Source organism: Thermobia domestica, chromosome 4 (genome assembly GCF_964235325.1).
Source record: "Thermobia domestica chromosome 4, izTheDome1.hap1.1, whole genome shotgun sequence".
In the NCBI taxonomy this organism is placed as follows: domain Eukaryota; kingdom Metazoa; phylum Arthropoda; class Insecta; order Zygentoma; family Lepismatidae; genus Thermobia; species Thermobia domestica.
The window spans coordinates 510,689-524,593 of record NC_137457.1 but is presented as its reverse complement, the minus strand read 5'-3'; the positions used below and the strand labels follow the sequence as shown (position 1 = coordinate 524,593).

At 38.4% G+C, this 13,905-nt stretch overlaps 1 protein-coding gene and 1 long non-coding RNA gene across 2 annotated transcripts in view; one reads left to right on the top strand and one right to left on the bottom strand.

Annotated features, from left to right (window-relative positions):
* Positions 1-13,905, top strand: part of LOC145683649 (solute carrier organic anion transporter family member 74D-like) — a 498,670-nt gene that overhangs the window by 219,873 nt on the left and 264,892 nt on the right. The gene's annotated exons all lie outside the window — the stretch shown is intronic.
* The window catches only part of LOC145683652 (uncharacterized), a 36,422-nt gene continuing 36,087 nt past the window's right edge, over positions 13,571-13,905 (bottom strand). The window contains exon 3 of the long non-coding RNA XR_014131156.1: positions 13,571-13,813. This is a non-coding gene — a long non-coding RNA (uncharacterized LOC145683652). The remainder of the gene's footprint in view (positions 13,814-13,905) is intronic.

Below are 13,905 nucleotides of genomic sequence, written 5' to 3'. Positions count from 1 at the left end.
CCTATCCATCACAGCACAGACATTATTACAATACACTAAATCATTTTCTTGAGAATAGTAGTTTTGAAACTCTGTATGAAGGTTTCGAAAAATACACACTTTAGTGTCACGATGGAGCAGATTCCAGCCTTAAGTTTAGAATCAAGAAGTTCTGTCTGTGTATTGGAGAGTTTTAAATCCCGTATGAGGTCATTTAGTTCACCCGGAGTTATCAGATGGGAATCCAATGTAGATGTGCTTCCTACATAAGTAGGATCATCATCTTCATTTGGAACTTCAATAGTTGCCTCAAGTACGTAATCCTCATTTTCCGTAAGATGAGGAGGAGGTACCGGTACAGGTAATTCTGCACTGTGTGGAACTGGCCTAATTGCTGATGCAAATTAGGGTACTGTACTGTGTGGTTAGATTTACTGCTTATTTCTTTTATCTGTGTCATACAAAAGTAGCAGTCTGAAGAATGATCTTTTGGTTCCCTCCAGATCATCGGTACTGCGAAGTTCATGTTTCGTCCACCATTTGCCCACCCAGTCAGACGTTTCACGCAAGTACAACAAATGTAGTGAGGAACCCAGTTCTTATCCTGGTCTCCTACACAGCAACCAAAATATAACTGATAACGCTTCCTCACAAGTGGAGTAAAACATCGAAGTTGTGATTTAAATATCAGCTCCCCACATACATAACAGAAATTGTCCGGTTTATTTACACACTTCCTCGACATCTTGTATCTTGTAAGGTATCACACACATACATACACACACAGACACACACACACACACACACACACACACAGAGGAATCTACACTCTATCAAATTCCCACAAAATCCCTCTAGACATTCCCTCATACAAAAATGGTGACATGGTGTACACATCATTGAAAATGTTTTATTGGAAGTCCAATGAGGTATAAACCGTGGTATATTGTAATTTTCGTGGAAATTATATGTGTTGAAGACCGACCCGACCCCACCTGTGACCCAAATTGACTGACCCGACCCGACAACCCGACCCGAGCTGACCCGATTGGCCCGACCCAAAGTGACCCGAGTGAACCAACCTGAGGTGACTTAACCCGACAACTGACCCGAGTGACTTGACCTTACAATCTAACCAGTTTGAGAGAGCTAGAACTTTACAAAACTGCCACCAGAAAAAAAATGCTGACCAATTCTTATGCATAAACCATTGTTTCGGCTTTTTTTTACTTGTAGTATAATTATCCTCCTCCTCCTCCTCAGTGTTCTCCCATTAATAAACAGGCCAGTTTCCGTGAACTAGGTAAGAAGCTTCCATTTTTGCGATTTTCCGCTAATATCTGCCTCGCAACCCAACATAAAGTACCACCCTCCTTATTACAATCTACCAATTCCAACCTTCTTACACACTCTCGCTCTCCTGATATCACCCCCTTTACTACATCCCTCAGAATGCAATCCCTTAGCAAGATCAAAACTTGTGATCCGTCCATTTTTCGCTTCCTTATATCGTCTAATATTGCTCTCGTCTCTTGCATTTTTTCAGCATTTCCTGATTCGTTTTCCTCTCTACCCTGCTAACCTTCTTTATTTTACTCCACATCCAAATTTCCAAGGTTAAAATTTAGGCAATCAAGTTCGAAAGTCAAAATAAAATTTGACTGAGTTCTGAAGACAAGTTCTGAAGGCTAAAAGAATAAAAGTTCTGAAGACAACATTATTTTCTAGTAAGGAATGTATATAGAACTTCTTTTAATATTTTTTGCTGTGTAACAAACAACAATTTCATCACGTTAACATTCCGATTTTTCTATTTAAAAACAACGTTGCTGTCTGATAGAATCATAAGGAACTAATTGCACTGAAATATCATTCTGTAGGGAATTACCTTTTATTTTTCTTGATTAATTTATCTAGAAGATATTTGCAACGTTATATAAAATTAGCAATTATTGCGGAGAAAGTCAAATCACTACCCCAGCAATAATAATAATAATAATAATAATAATAATAATAATAATAATAATAATAATAATAATAATAATCATCATCATCATCATCATCATAATAATATTTGAAGGTGACCAAGAAAGTTCTGTCTCTTTGTGGAGGTCTTTGTTCAATTTGCCTTCACACCGTGAGTTGAATGCGAATGGATATAAGGTGAAGGTCAGTTGTTGGACGAGACGAGACGAGACAGAATTTTCATGAAAGGGTACGAGATGAGACAGAGCTCTTTCAATAGAAACATATGCACTTTTCCAGACGAGACTACCTTCACGACACATTTTCGAAACGAGAATGCCCCAAACCAGGTCTCGTGAGCAACACTAGTAAGTATATCCAACATACTACTTGGTTGTGGCTGTTCAGATACACCGTGAACGTGCGTAAGGACTGAGTGAACATGGGGCCGTCACAGAGCGTCATAAGGGCTTGTTTGCTGTACGAGTTCAAATTGCTGCTCCGCGGGGCGGAAGATATGACAGACCTTTGGTGAGGGTGTCGTGACTACGCGGAGAGTGCAGTGGTATGACGGTTTAAGGACGGTGACGAAACACTCGAAGACGCACCACGTGCCGGAAGACAAACAGATGTTCAAAATAAAGATCTTCAGGCAGCAATTGAGGCGAAGACAGACATGTGAGGAACTGGTACTACATTTCAGTGTAAGTGGAGAAACCATTCGGCACCACCACCATCAACTTGGGAAGCACTGCAAGTTGGGTTTATAGGTCCTACATGATTTGACTTGGAGCCAGAAAGCAACGCGAGCAGACACCTGTGTTTCTTTGGTGTCTCGTCTGAGGAAGGAGCAATTTCTGGACAGGGTGTTGACATGTGATGGGAAGTGGGTCCTGTACGAAGCTCCACGGCGCCGTCATTGTTGGTTAGCATCCCATGAACCGGTTCAAAAACAGCCCAAGCCAGCACTACGCCAGAATAAGGTTCTCCTGTGCATTTTGTGGACTGCTCGAGGCATCGTCCATCGGGAACTGCTACCAGCTGGTCAGATCATCAATGCAACTGTGTACTGTCACTGTGTACTGTCTGGATCCAGCAGTTCTGAATCGCAAAGGGGTACTCTTGTTACAAGGCAACGCTAAGCCCCACGTGGCTAAAATGACCCAGTACATCATTCTACGCCTTGGATGGAAAACACTATTGGATCCGCCATACTCCACGGACATTGTACCGTCCGATTATCACCTGTTCCATTTCTTGGGCAATCACATTAGAGAACGCCAATTCAAATCGCTAGTAGAGGTTCAATATGCACTTGATACCTTCTTCACTTCACTTCCCACCAAGTTCGACTGCGATGGAATCCATGGCCTTCCAGAACGTTTTCAGAAGGTCGTCGAGGCTGATGGAGACGATTTTTGATATTCCAGGTACGTCTTAGGTTACATACCAATGTTCGAAGGTGTTGGTGAAAAGGCGATGAAACTTTCTTGGGCACTCTTAAAGTTATAATAATAATAATAATAATAATAATAATAATAATAATAATAATAATAATAATAATAATAATAATAATAATAATAATAATAATAATGTGTCCTGCCCAAAGGCAGATGTTTGACCCGAAGGTCCATGGGTATTGATTCCAGCTCGTACCAAGTAAGTTTTCTGGTGAACAAACCCCATGTGCATGGGTTTTCTCGGTGTTCTCCCATTTCCTCCCACTTTCTTCATTCAACCACTTCAATTATTTCTCATCATCACTGTCTCTCTTAGCGTTGGTGCATAACGTGGGACGTTAACTAGATATTTCCTTTCAATTTCACTTAATGTGACATTTAACTTGACATAGAAACGCAGAAAGGAAAAAAGTCAGTAGTAATATTAATTACAATACCAATTAGTTAATATAGGGTAAAATTAAAATTTTATTACTATTTCACCTTCAATTAGTCACATTTATCATTCATACACCAACTTCGAATTGAATTCTACAACAAAGCTCTTTATAGTATTCCGTATAGAAAATAAGTGAAGAATGTGACGACCCGACCCGAGTGACCCGACACGAGCTAACCCGACTGACCCGACCCGACAACCCGACCCGTAACCCGACCCGTTTGAGAGCACTATCAGAGGGGTACTATTTACAGTACAATTTATTTTGTATGGTTTAGCATACTTTAAGGCTACCATACTTTTTGAAAACAGAAAAAACGGGACGTCTTACAAATTAGTAGTAAATATTGCATTTTGTATTAATTTTATCTTTCGAATTTTACTACAGTATCGCACTAGTTATACAACTTAAAATAATGTATTAATATAGTCCATACTCAGTGGCGTATTTAGGGGGAGGGCTTCCGGGCTCAAGCCCCCCACTGAAATCTTACTTACTATAGTAAAGTATATGAAATATCTTGCAGAATTTTCATATTTTCAGGCAAAGCACCCCCGGAAGTTAGCAAAGCCCCTCCCGAAACAAAATCGTAAATACGCCACTGTCCATACTTAATCAACAGTGCTAAACATTATTATAGAAGCTAGAAGCTGTTATACAATATAAACGCAATCAGTGAACATACAATATTTAGGCAAAAATTATATTTTCAATATTATTACGCATACCACCTTTATATGCTCTACATGTCTATAAAGAAAAATATCTAGATTTATGAAGTTGTTTCAAAATTTCAATAGGCTGATTTATTTTTGTTAACCTAAAATGCGAACTAAAAGAAAGCAATTTGCATAATTGTTTTTCTGAAGCAGAAAAAAAATGTGTTTTCGGGGCTGGTCTGCAACGTCACAAGAATTTGTTGCCACCTCGGGGTATACATTCTTACTTTTAGTGATAAGAGTGCTACTTAGGAGGATTTAAACATTGCATGTTATATCCGGGGAAGCAGCGATTGCAATAATAATAAAGATTAGAATGAAATTGTTCCTATAGTATTGTCGGAATTAAAAGCAAAAGGAATAAGTCGATTTTATTATATTTTCAGAAATTTTGATATGTAATTAATAATAATAATAAAGAAAAAAACAGGACAAGAAGGAAAATTTCTGCACACCGGGACAAATTTTAAGAAACCGGGGCGTATGGTAGCCTTACATACTTATTTGCATGCGGAGTGTCAGTACGGAGCCACTACGTAGCAGAGTTGAAACAAAACCTCGTAAATAGGTTGCCAACTCAGGAAAACAAAATTACCGGCACACCCTCAAAATTCTCTGTACAAATGAGAAACTGAAGACTGTATTGATCGTTATTGTATTTACCAGCAATTGCCACTTGTTTAAAATTATCGAAACAGATGAATAATACTGGATATTAATCTTTATGTAACAATAGTTGATTCATAAAATGAAATTTACTCTTTACTTCAAACAAAGGAAATTGCTTTAAAAAGTCATTTTCTACTCTCAATAAATGAATAAAATTCTTTTACAATAAAATATAAGTGTTATCAAATTTGTTATATTAAATAAATAAAAAAAACTGCCATACATTAAAAAAATATCGATAATGTATAATACAACGAAAATTTGTGTTTGAAAAGGCACTGTTGAAAAATTTCGATGTTCAATGTTATATTCTGGATTGCAGATTCCAAAATACCGGTCAGAAGGGGTCTAATAAGAAGTTTGTACCGGTCACGGCCTTAATCAAAATCACAGCAAATACCGGCCAGTTAGCAACTCTACTCGTAAATCAGAATGCTGAATGCACCAAAATACTTCACCATGCATTCTATAGTTTCTGCAAAATGAATTTAATGAAGATGATCAAATAAAACAAAATACTGTGTTATAATTTTCCGTTTAACAGTCTACTTTGTGAATTTGTTATATCTTCCACTTATCAATTTCCTGTACGAGATGAGAATAACGGTTTCTGCGCAAGATAGAAAGAAAAAAATAAATTTTTCTCATAAGGATTCAGTTCACGTAAGAAATAATGAATAAGTTTAATAATAAGAGCCGAGGAGTGATAAACTAACTCAGCAATAATGATTGTAAGTATAAATATAAATATAAAAAAAACAAAAAAACATTTAATTCCATCATCGTTAGGATGGATGCCATTAATTGTGTACAAACAAAAATTACGCATGCATATTTCTGTACAAACGATGTACAAACGATTACAAAAATTTGTGATTCAATTGGACATGTTGGTGGGAAGCTACCACTTAGAGAGCCCCCAGTTTGTTTTCGTTCTGGCGGCGCCCCTAATTGTGTACAAACGAAAATTTTGCCTGAACATTTCTGTAAAAACGACGTACAAACGATTGCGACAATTTGTGATTGAATTGGACATGGTCGGGGACTACCACTTAGACAGCCCCACTTTGTTTTCGTTCTGGCGGCGCCCCTAATTGTGAACAAACAAACATTTCGCCTGCCCGTTTCTGTACAAACGAAGTACAAACGATTGCGATAATTTGTGATTGAATTGGACATGGTGGGGGGGCTACCACTTAGACAGCCCCCTTTCTTCTGTTCTGGCGGCACCCCTAATTGTGTACAAACGAAACTTTTGCCTGCACATTTCTGTACACACGAAGTAGAAACGATTGCGATAATTAGTGATTGAATAGAACATGTTGGTGGGGGGCTACCAGTTAGAGAGTCCCCCACTTTGTTTTCGTTCTAGCGGCGCCCCTAATTGTGTACGAACATACATTTTGCCTGCACATTTCTGTACAAATGAAGTACAAACGATTGTGACAATTTGTGATTCAATTGGACATGATGGGGTGGGCTACCACTTAGACAGCCCCTCACTTTGTTTTCGCCCTGGCGGCGCCCCTAAGTTTGTTCAAACAAACATTTTGCCTGCACATTTCTGTACAAACGATGCACAAACGAATGCGACAACTTGTGATTGAATTGGACATGGTGGGGGGCTACCACTTAGACAGCCCCCATTTTTTTTCTGTTCTGGCGGCGCCCTTAATTATGTACAAACGAAAATTTCGGGTGCACATTTCTGTACAAACGAAGTACAAACGATTGCGACAATTTGTGATTGAATAGGAGATGGTCGGGGACTACCACTTAGACAGCCCCCAATTTTTTTGTTCTGGCGGCGCCCCTAATTGCGTGCGAACATACATTTCGCCTGCACATTTCTGTACAAATGAAGTACAAACAATTGCGACAATTTGTGATTCAATTGGACATGGTGGGAGGGGGGGCTACCACTTAGGCAGCTCCCAATTTTTTCTGTTCTGGCGGCGCCCCTAATTATGTACAAACAAAAATTTCGCTTCACGTTTCTGTACAAACGAAGTACAAACGATTGCTATAATTTGTGATTGAATAGAACATGTTAGTGGGGGGCTACCATTGAGACAGCCCCACTTTGTTTTCGTTCTGGCGCCGCCCCTAATAGTGTACAAACGAAAATTTGGCCTGCACATTTCTGTACAAACAATGTACAAACGATTGCGACACTTTGTGATTCAATTGGACATCGTGGGGGGAGCTACCACTCAGACAGTTCCCCATTTTGTTTTCGTTCTGGCGGCGCCCCTAAGTTTGTTCAAACAAACATTTCGCCTGCACATTTCTGTACAAACGATGCACAAACGAATGCGACAACTTGTGATTGAATTGGACATGGTGGGGGCTACCACTTAGACAGCCCCCATTTTTTTCTGTTCTGGCGGCGCCCTTAATTATGTACAAACGAAAATTTCAGGTGCACATTTCTGTACAAACGAATTACAAACGATTGCGACAATTTGTGATTGAATAGGACATGGTCGGGGGCTACCACTTAGACAGCCCCCAATTTTTTTCGTTCTGGCGGCGCCCCTAATTGCGTGCGAACATACATTTCGCCTGCACATTTCTGTACAAACGAAGTACAAACAATTGCGACAATTTGTTATTCAATTGGACATGGTGGGGGGCTACCACTTAGACAGCCCCCATTTTTTTCTGTTCTGGCGGCGCCCCTAATTGTGTACAAACGAAAATTTCGCCTGCACATTTCTGCACAAACGAAGTACAAACGATTGCGATAATTAGTGATTGAATAGAACATGTTGGTGGGGGGGCTACCAGTTAAACAGCCCCAATTTGTTTTCGTTCTGGCGGCGCCCCTAATAGTGTACAAACGAAAGTTTGGCCTGTACATTTCTGTACAAACAATGTACAAACGATTGCGGTAATTTGTGATTCAATTGGACATGGTAGGGGCTACCATTTAGGGGAACTCCCTCGAGAGGAATCACTCTACTTATTTATTGCAAAAAGCAGAATTTAAAAATTCGCATTCGTCCAAAGTTATCGTGTGAAGTAACAGCCGTTTGTATGTACGTACTAATATTGATAAGTTCCACTACGCGATCCCAATTAATAGTTCATATACCCGCGCCACACACACACACTAGCATTTGTACACACGAAAGTATACCTGGTAGTATCCACACGCTTACGCCGGAACTAGAAACAAACAAACACACACACACACACACACACACAGGGAGAGAGAAAGAGAGAGAGAGAATATCTTGTTGTACCTTTATACTGAATGCACCATTACTCACAAAATCAGTTAAAAAAGAAAAAAGAAAAAAGTTGTAAATGAAACTTTCAAAGATTGGTACCATTGCTGCGTGTCACACATGAGATTGTTCCATAATGATTGATTCGTAATATGATGTATATGGGTTTCTTAATGGTAGTATAACAAAATGCCTTCAAATTGACCACTAAATAAAAAGTGAAATTTATTTCTCAAATTTTGTAAAATCGAAGTCGGTGGGCATTATGGGAACAGTCTACAATAACAATATATGCAAATAAATATTAATATACTTCACGTTTTCCAGTGGGTGCAAGAAAGCTTCGAATAGTATTTGTTGCCACAAGCATTAGCTGATGTAAATATATATATATATATATATATATATATATATATATATATATATATATATATATATATATATATATATATATATATATATATATATATATATATATATATACCTTGTTGCTTGGATGTAATAAAAATAGCTGGCTCACTGTGGTACTGGTTGTCCCAAGCAAGGAATATAAGCTTTATTAATAAATCATTTTTGTTATTATTTTTTCTACAAACTGAGGTTTTTAATTTGAAAACTTGATTACTATATTTATTTTTTACTGTTTAAAATAATTCACATTCTTAACAAAATACAGTTTATCTTGTTTATGTAGATATATGCTACAGAAATATTATTATTTTTAGTTATAATAATAATAATAACACATTCAATGCACAGTAATTTTTGAATAGTTAAGATTCTCAGAGCAAATTATTACACTTCCGGTTTTTTAAAGTTGATTGCTTTAGAATAAAATTTGTAATAGATAGCGACAGGGGCGGATCCAGGACCAACTTCTGGGGGGGCGGTGGGTTGTCATAATGCTGCTTTTAAGAGCTCCAAACTTTGGGATGGATTTTATTTATATATAAAACAAGAAAGTTTTCACTTGTGCGGGGGGGCCGATTGCCCCGATCGCCCCTTGGATTCGCCCCTGGATAGCGAGAACCAGTTTTCTACAATCAATTAAGCGTCCCAAAATTGTATTCAATCTGCATTGTAGAATCTTCGTACTAAAACCGAAACTGACGGAAATGTAGTACCGATTCCGGCTTCAGTAATAATTGAGAAAACATTATGCCATATAACCAAACTTCTTCAAGTGGTGTACACGTAACACTACCTCCTTTTTGACTTATTTATATTGCCATTCCGTTCTTAGTGCGGCGACCATAACCATCAGAAAATATTGTATAATCTGTACAAGAAGTTCCGCAAGTTTATAAGGAATCTCTTGAATCATGTTTGTTGCGTTATACATCTTGAATTATAATAGAGTACATGGAAACTATTGACTCAGATAGTCTATAAATACGCAGCAGATGCTCTAAAATAGTAACAATCAGTGGCGTATTTACGATTTTGTTTCGGGAGGGGCTTTGCTATCTTTCGGAAGGGGGGCTTTGCCTGAAAATGTGAAATTTCTGCAAGATATTTCATATGTTTTACTATAGTAAGTAAAATTTCGGAGGGGGATTAAGCCCGGAAGCCTGCCCCCCCTAAATACGCCACTGGTAACAATCAATTGCTAACGTAACGCTGGGCACTCAGTCAAAGACACAAATGATCGATATCGTGCGCCTATAACCAGTCAAGCAATTGTTGCCTGAAGATTTATGGATTCTCAAGAAGAAAAGATTATTGTCGTTGATTGATGGAGTCTGTAAAGCCAGAAGGGAACGAAGTCGATGGTTGTCACCGGACTGATGACACATAGTGTCATATGTATATGAATGGAGTAATGCCCTAAACCCTTGGTTAAAGGTCTTTAAACGAGTTTTTTCTCAAGTCACAGAATATTGTATACGGTGCTATATCATGTCACTTCTAGCGTTTAATGTAGAACATAATAACCAAAAAAAATCGCATAAATTTGCGTACCGTCCTCTTTTGTCTTTCTTTTATTATACCCAGAGCCGGTTTAAGGGGTGCTTGCGGGGTTGTAGATCCGGGCCTCCAGGTGGAAGGGGGTCTCCACTCGGACCAAAATCTCAACTGGCTGACTAAAAAGAATAATACCAGATACAATCATGATCATAAGATAAAATATGAGCAAAAATATATTTTTTTCTTTGTTATATCCACTGTCTTAATTTTGAAAGTTCCATTAAGTATTATATTATCTAATGCATGACATGGTTGATGTAGAACTACGTGTATTCTTTCAACCCTCCTATTGGCGAAGTCAGCAGAGGCCACACAATTTTTCCGCGACTGTAGATGTATTAATCCTGCCCTGATTATAACTGGAAAGAAAAGGTCCATGTAAAGCGTAACAACCTTAAAATCTGACACTGCATTTTGGAGTCCTATCCAAACTTTGTAGGCTTTACCTTGCATGAGCAAATTGACCGTCTAACACAACAGACCATTGTCAGCCCACAACTGTTCCTCAATTATAAAATCAGCTCGCTAGTGTGCGGAAGGCGACAAGGTTTCAGGGAACGTCTAATGTCCTTCATGATTGGGAATTGGAATAACAATATCAACATTGAAATATATGTCTGTTCAACGTAACGTATGCTGATTAAGCAACAATGAGCCATAATTTATATAACAGCTTCGATTTCGTTCTCCAAATCGCGATATTTGACTTCTTTCGTAAAGGTTGACACTTGAGTTGGTGACAAATGCTTTGCAAAGTAGACAATTAGCACGTAGGACTAGTATTTGGAAGTTAAGTAGTCCAAAATTTCTCACTATTAGTGTTGCTGGAGCAACAGTTTTAACAGCATTTGGCTAGCACATGTTGGTCAGAGGACAGGACAGCCAAATGGAGGCCCAGGAATGGCAGGCAATTGTGAGCAATGCAACAAAACCTCTTTTCTCATACATACATGAGCACATGGCATGGAAGAATTTCCAACGTTGCGGTGAATGTACTCAGGTCTCTCTCTTTCCACATGCTCTGCTACCTCTCTCTACATCCACTTTGCTGTCCTGCCCTCTACTTAAAAAGTGGGTAATCTTAACATGACTAGGGCCTGACAGACTGCAGTTCCTAGTAGGCTAGTTGCATATTCCCCAGAGAATAGGACAGCCAAGCCTAGGTACAGTACAGACAAGAAATTGTGAACAATTGAACAAAGCTGTATACTCACTTGAGCACGTGCTAGAAAAAGGGTTATCTAACGGTGTGGTTGAGAAACACGGTCAAAGGACTCAAGTCTCTCTCACTGTATAATTGTCTTCTCCTCTAGTGAATGTGCGGTCAGTCTTTGGTTGGATAGGTTAGAGTTTAACTCAGGAGCGTCATTTCAGATTTTGCTTTAGGGGGGAAAGACCCCTTGATATAAGTAAAATTTCGCGTTTCTCAATGATTTACTGCTATTTTATTGATAAAATCTAAAACAAAAATCTCAAACTCAGTTGTGGCAATTGCCCCTCCCTGCCTCCCCCTATATGACGCCCATGGTTTAACTTTCTTTTGAATACTGTAACAGTAATGTTCAAAAAAATAATATAAATAATAATCAGAAAGGACAGATGACAACTACAGACATTTAAAGTTCAGCGATTTGCTGTAGATAACAGTCTGTCTTGGTAACAGAAAAGGGTTACTGTATAGTGCTGCCATCTATGGGAAAAGATGATAAAAACCTTAACCCGTTTCTCGGTGGATTCTATGAAGATAATGTATCAATTTAACATCGTGTTCTCAAAGTTTCATTAAGTTGCAATGGTCTATTTAGCCTGTGATTCATACCTGTACCTGATATAAAGGTGTAAAGGGGTTTGTAAGAGTGTGTGGTGGTATGGAGAATAAGATAACCGTATGTAGAATATTTAATTACTACATTTTGTCCCCCCTTTCTTAAGTAATTTTCAGTAAATTCTGATTGTAGTTTTGGTTGAATTCCACGTATGGTCACGTTCTTATTGCCCATACGTAACCTCTTAATAGTACAGGGTGGTCCGGAAGTCAGCGTACTCCCCCCTTTTAGTTTCAACAGTATAGTGTTGGTTATGGTAGAATGTCTGTACACAGTTACCTTTAAGTCTTAAGAGTTTTAAGAGTCATAAACATCGGTATGATCAACATCCATGTCGTAACACAGCTGAACTCTGCACCAACTTCTCGCAGATGTTTTACGGAGATACTCCGGAGTCATAAGGGTGAAGGCGTGTTCCACAGCTGCTAGTAATTTCTTACTTGTTGCTTTATGAAACCCCAGAGAGCATTGACTGGTGTCGTCAGATCGGGGCCTTTTGGAGGCCAGGCAGAAGGAGCTGGTGAAGATGCACAATCTTTTGCAATCCAGCGGCCAGGAAACGTCTAATTCAGGTAATTGAGCACATGAATCACGAAGTGCGCTCGCGCTCCATCCTGCTGTGTCACAATAGTGTCTTTGTTGATACAATTTTCTTCATGGATAGCAATATTGTCTGACAATGCCAAGCAATGTTACCAGACAAATATTGGTAAAACCTAAAACTGTTAGAAAACACCAATTAGGAGTACACCCACTTCCGGAGCACGCTGTAGTTAAATGGTTGCATAAGACATTTTTGTTTTGGAGAAACCTTGACAAAATTAATAATCTGAAATTGTATAAAATTGTTGAAAATAATGCCACTTTGTACAACGTAAAAATGGACTATGCTCGGCATTGAGAATATAAAAATGAACCTTTCGATATTCATTTATTTGTGGTTATATATATGTTTATTCAGTTGTTAATTTCTTTTAGTTGCTTGTTTCTTTGTAAAATAAATTGTTGAATCATCGAACGAGATCAGAAGGAACTATACCGAGAAGTAAATCTAGATGTGAACGTGGAATCCCAAGTACATGAGCTTCATCTGAGACTAAAATCATGGCCTCGGTCACCAAAAATACTCACCATATGCCAAGGATGGATATCTCAGCAGTTACCTAGCTGCTACCTAGCTCCAACTGCAGTTTAGGTACCCCTAGCTCCAACAAGATTTTTTTATTATTTTATAAAACAAGATAACATCAAGCAAGAAATATAAGCTTTATTAGTAATTCATCTTTATTATTTTTTTTTCAAATTTGTTCTTTCAGTTACTTTTTGTTAGAATTGTTTTTACATTACAAACTGAAAAATACAATTTAAACTAAAATTTTACAACTTAAGCCAGTACAAGCATAATCAGTAGATATCCGTCATTTTGATGGCTTCATGAGGCAGCCAATCCACTTCCGACTGCTCCACCGCCGGCCCCAAGGGCTACAGTTTGTGCACCGGCAAAAGACTTCTTCCCTTCTGACGTGGGTGCCGATTCTGTTGAAGTGCTGCCATCTATAGAAAAGGAAAAGAAAGGAGAAATCAACATCTAGTTTAAAAATGAAATGAAATCTTTAAGCTTAACGTCCCACGGTTATGCCGGTTAG